This window comes from Thermobia domestica, chromosome 12, assembly GCF_964235325.1.
Source record: "Thermobia domestica chromosome 12, izTheDome1.hap1.1, whole genome shotgun sequence".
Classification (NCBI taxonomy): domain Eukaryota; kingdom Metazoa; phylum Arthropoda; class Insecta; order Zygentoma; family Lepismatidae; genus Thermobia; species Thermobia domestica.
In genome coordinates this window covers 44,569,591-44,575,590 of record NC_137465.1, presented here as the reverse complement: position 1 = coordinate 44,575,590, position 6,000 = coordinate 44,569,591, and the positions used below count along the sequence as shown (strand labels likewise).

Below are 6,000 nucleotides of genomic sequence, written 5' to 3'. Positions count from 1 at the left end.
TTTAAGAAAGATCAATACTGAGATCACACGAAAATAAAATTTAAGAAAGATCAATACTGAGATCACACGAAAATAAAATTTAAGAAAGATCTTTACTAAAAACACTCGAGAATAAAGTTAAGAAAGATCTATACTGAGAACACACGAGAATAAAATTTAAGGAAAACCTACACTTACAACACACGAGAATAAAATTTAAGGAAAATCTATAGAGTGGGGGCCGACAGATGCCCCTACAGGCGTGTGGGGATGGATAGCGCATCACGTGAATAACATAGATGAAATAGTCCGTTGGCGGCAGTCTTTCTCAGTGAGAGAGAAAACGTGATAGTAGGAAGAGCGAGAAGATTTCGTCCCTGTAGAACAGAAACTGAAGGTACAGCACACCTTAAAAGTTGGAAATACGTGTCAGGTACGTGAAATATTTTATCGCTACTATTTTCTGTACATTATGAATCTTATTTATTCAGTAATTAAGATAATTTCGAGCATATGTTCAGGAAGCTTGTAGACTACTCTTTTGTAGTTGTTGTGTACGATCAAGCAGGTGCTGCCCACTGGCGAGCTATCTGGAAGAAACTATCATTATCATATAGTGGGGTAAGATGACACAGTTTAGGGTGGGACAGATGACGAACGTTTCTGTTTTTCATCGTTGTAACTTCGCATAAATCTTGCCACACTTTGATATTTCCTATTTCAGTTCTAAAACTAAATTCTCTAGCTGCTCTACGCTCCTATCACCCACAAAATTATTCAAATATACATTAGGGCTATGTAGATACATGTGAATGATGTGTGAAAAAATACAAAAGATAATGTGAAATTCCCGGTCATGTGTTTCCAATTTCAGACATATCACAAGTCGAGACTCATGTACTACATCCAAGCTACGATCCACCACATGCTAACACATCTCCAGTTCCTACAGAATTCACAGGCCACTCTTCAACACCACAACCGAGCACATTCCGTGACACTACCGAAACCCGTAATCATCTTACAACACAACATGGCACTTCCATCGATACCGCAGGGGAAAACAACATCGCTCCAATGACTCCCAAGATGATGTTTAAGTTAATTTCTCGAATTCCTAGTGTACCCAGACTGAAGACATCGAAAACAAAACAAACAGCTGGTGTTCTCACCCAAGAATATATCACTGAGAAGAAGTTGAAGTAAAATACTCTGAAGAAGAATCTACAACGTTCCAAGCAGACGACTGTCACAAAATGCCGAAGAATCTCTTCCCCTTCTTCTTCTTCTTCTTTATCATCTGCATCTTTTCTTGTCATGTATAACAGTGAATTCTATTGGTGATAACAAAAATGTGTTGAGTGACTAGAACTGTATGCAGCCCCAACATGCAACCTACACTGGATACAATGTGTTACGTGCACAAGGTGGGTACCAAATTTCACAATATTAAATCCCCACGTTAAGCGGGTTTGCATATCCAGCCTCCTAACTATGAAAACATTTACGCTCAGCCCAACCTCAATCATTTCACGAATTCAACCTGTTTTACGTATGTTATTAGGACATAATATCGATTGTGATTTATTCTAAAAACACTTTTATACATTGCAAGAGCTGTAACTTCCAAATATTTACTGAGAACTCATAGTCATATCGGAATAAACAAAAGCGAGTATGGAACAGTAAACTGCTATAACAAAAGGCAAAAAAAGACGTGCAAAGGCATACAAAACGATCGAGTGGTTTGGGTCGATACACTATCAATCACATGTTTGTGTGTTCAAACCCGGTAGTAACTTGTTTCTTTTTTTAAGTGTCTTCCTATTTTCATCCGGAGGCTGAAAATATTTCTTTGAGTAACTCATTGAAAACTTCTTTTGTTTCAAATTCGATTAGAACGGAACATTATATGAATTGCGAATCTTAAATCCATAGCTAAAAAAATGAAGTATACTCACTACTCTATTACCCTCTGATTTGTAACGAAAAACTATTTATAAACAGTGGTGACTTCAGAAAATTATCCTCGGGGGGAATTTCAATATGCGGGTGGAGGGCAAACATTGGTAGTTCACATTGAGCATGATCGAATATATAGTCCTGAAGGCGGAAATTTCTTAGCTCGAGAGGGGTCTCAAATTCTCCCTCAGATCACGTCATCATTGCTTAAAAGCTTTACGTAACAAATATAATATTACACTTGTTTCTCGTTCTACATTTAGAATTGGTAAAATCATAACTTATAGAGGATTATAATAAAAGCATAAAAATTACAATACCAATCATGTATAAATTATCCTGTAAGTTACCAACTTTGGGTCAGATTAAAACTCAAATATTTGTTTTCGGATTGCACTTAGAAGTAAGTTCTCTCTAAATAATCCTGATTGGAAACCCATGTTTAACACTAATTAATCAATATTTAAACGAATATTTTTTTTATTTTACTATTTTTACTATTCAATTGTATATACACTTCATTTCCAAAATCAAAATCTCGAAAATGTATATTGTACGAGTGCAGACTCGCAAATAAATGATTATTTATCATATATATTGGTCTCTATTCGAAATTCTATTTAATCGAATCCGACAGGAACACAGACAGAAATATCGAGAACAGGTGAAAAAGAGAGAGAAAAAAAAAACGTTGTACTCGGCAGCGACTCGAAGTAAGTTCGAATGGTGCTTTATAAGCTGAACGCCTTAGACCACTCGGCTATGGTAACAACTACGGATTGTAGCAAATGCTTCGAGTAGTAGTTCTTATTACATAATAACATTTTCTATTGCCTAAAATTTAAACCTAATTTACTTTGATATAATATATATATTAATTTGTTTCATGAACGTTTTCGTTACTTTGATGAATGATGTATGTTGTTGATATAGATTCTATTACACGTTCTTTCGTAAATATTATAGAAAGTATCAGGGTTATTTATGATCTTTTATGGAAATTGACTGGCGCATGCGCAGTACACAGACAGTTCAATTGGAAGGCGAGGAAAGAAACGCTAACACACTGTTAGAATATTTCCCTCGCAAGCAGCAGTTCCCAACCGAGGGACGGCGGGACGCACTTCGTTCGCCTGGGGTGGCGTGAAGGGTTTACGAAGTCCCTTCGTTGTCTTATATTTCTTGAATGATTATACACAATATCCAGTCACATCTTCTACACATTTGGAAGTGATAAATCGTAGTATAAATAAACCGTCCTCCACACACAGTGATTGTTGCTTTTCCAAGATTATAAACTGAAACACTTTTTATTTCAATAGAATATAAAAGTTTCAATGGGAGGGGTTACAACCCCCTGGGTCTTCGATATGTCACCGCCTAAACTGTAACTTTCAAGTTAGAATCGAAAAATGGAGACATGTGACCTACTTGTAAATCTTTGTACTTTCATTTTCCTTTTTTCTTCTCAATTGAGCTTGAAAAATGTAAAAATGGAAGGTTAAGAACTTCAAATATTACGTATATTTTAGCGTATTACGGAATTATATTTAATAGAATCCGGCAGGATCACAAACAGAAACGTCAAGAAGAGGTAAAACCAAATTATTCTGTGGTGGGATTCGAACTACTCTTGAATGGTGCCTCAGAATCTCTAGCCGAATGCCTTACTCCACTCAGCTAACGTGACAAGTTGAAAATATAGTAAGGGTGTTTCATGTTCAATCTTTTGTTACAGTATGAAATTTATTTTGTATTCTCTGAAGTTTAAGCCTATTTTGGCCTGATGTAATAGTCTGTTGAAATTGTTTTATGTTTACGGTATTCTTTACTTTGACGAATGATGTTAATATAGGTTCTATTACGTATTCGTTCATAAATATTACAGCAATTGTCAGTATTATTTATGATCTTTCATGAAAATTGACTGGTGCATGCGCAGTAGAAACAGAAAGATGCACTTTACCGACATTTGTCATACACGCCAGAACGCAAATTTCTAACAGGTTTTCAAAATGCCTCTTTCTAAAGGTTGTGGAGAACTGTCTGTTGCTCTGAGAGGAGAAATCATAGGCCGAGCAAAAATGGGACAAACTGTGCCTCAGATTGCTAGAGATTTGTGATGTGACAAGAAAACGGTCAAGAAATGGGTTCAGCGACATGAAGAAGGTGGTGAATGTTTCAGGTCTCGGTCAAGAAGTGGAAGGCCAAAAGTGACAACTGCAGCTCAAGATCAAGCTTTAGTTACAGAAGTAATCAACAGACCTCTATGCCACACGTCAATCCTCTTGGACAAAGCCAGAGAATATAATTGTTCTCACGAAACAATAAGAAGAAGATTATTGGGGGCTGGTCTACACTGTTCAATACCCGCTAGGAAGACTCTCCTGACTGAAACTCACAAGGCCAGACGAATGAAATGGGCACAGAATAACATAGCCCAACCTCAGTCATATTGGGACTGTCATCTGGACCGACGAGAAGGTTTTCAAGTCTAACCAACAAGGCAGAGTTATATTGTATAGACCGCGCGGAACCAGGTATGCTGAACAAAATATTATCAGAACTTCTTGTTCAGGACGAATATCAGCACACTTTTGGGGATACATGACGGCTGCTGGTCCTGGAGATTTGGTTGCGGTGCCTGAGAGAATGAACAGCAGTGTTTACATTAATATCCTCGAAAATACGTGTTTACCGTCCTTAGAAAGAAACTTCCTCGAACAGGAAGAATATATATTTATGCATGACAACAGTGCTGTTTACACTTCCCGGCAAACACGAGAGTGGCTAAGTGAACATCCAGAGTTAATTTGTATTGAGTGGCCCCCTCTATCCCCAGATTTGAACCCAATTGAACATCTGTGGGCCTACATGGTGCAAGAATGGGAAGAGAGACGTGAAGACAGAGACCAAACGTTTCTTCAAAATCATGTTATAGAACTGTGGCAACATTTTCGTGACACACCGTCGTATTGCTCGAGACTTGTATCTAGTATCCCCTCCAGACTTCAAGAAGTTACTGACTCTGGAGGTGACTACACGAAGTACTAGTGTGTTATTTTTTGTGTAAACATTTATTTAAGTTTCATTTATTTATTATATTTTTTCAAGAGCAATACTTTCGTTCTTCATTCTTTTTCTTTGCTTGTTTACTTATTAGTTCGTTAAAACGTAAAGGAAGAGTAGTATATCTTCAAAAAGCATTTGTGAATTTACTTTGAACGTTTCTAAGAATACATTTACTGTTTTGTCTTACTCTATATCATGAACAATATTACTTTCATTTCAGTTAATTAATAACTTTATTTCACATCTCGGATAAAAGTATTATTGTCTTTTTAACGAGATTTTTCCTTTTGATTGTGTAATTTCTAGTTTCATTGAATTATCTCAATTCGAATGAATAAATCATATTTTGTTTATTGTCCCTTCCTTAGCTAAGTTCGAATTCGAGAACAATGTGGTGTAATATACGTTCTTTATTCTTCATATTGTGCAGTAATGACAATATTAATTATTTTCATGAGTCCAATTGATTAGTGAGAACTTGGACAAACATTAACCTGGTAATTCTTTACGCAATGACAAGCGTAAAATACATTTTAGCTTTTCTTTATACTTCACAGCGACGAAACATTCTAACAGTGTGTTAGCGTTTCCTTCCTCGCCTTCCAATTGAACTGTCTGTGTACTGCGCATGCGCCAGTCAATTTCCATGAAAGATCATAAATAACACTGATACTTTCTATAATATTTACGAAAGAACGTGTAATAGAATCTATATCAACAACATACATCATTCATCAAAGTAACGAAAACGTGTTCATGAAACAAATTAATAGATATATTATATCAAAGTAAATTAGGTTTAAATTTTAGGCAATAGAAAACGTTATCTTATATATAAAAGAGAACGTACAAAATCCTTTGTTCCCTCATCACGCTAATACGGCTGAACCAATTTCTTTTATTTTTGGGGGGTTATTAGGATTTGGACCCTAGATGGTTTTTATCATATCACTTTAATTTTTAATTACCAGTGTCTTGAGATAATTG

At 36.0% G+C, this 6,000-nt stretch overlaps 1 protein-coding gene across 1 annotated transcript in view; it reads left to right on the top strand.

Annotated features, from left to right (window-relative positions):
- The first annotated feature begins 323 nt into the window (after window positions 1-323).
- LOC145666441 (uncharacterized) overlaps window positions 324-6,000 on the top strand; it is a 297,500-nt gene continuing 291,823 nt past the window's right edge. Inside the window, exon 1 of the mRNA XM_081733671.1 lies at window positions 324-412. The gene's annotated coding sequence lies outside the window, so the exon portion shown is untranslated. The remainder of the gene's footprint in view (window positions 413-6,000) is intronic.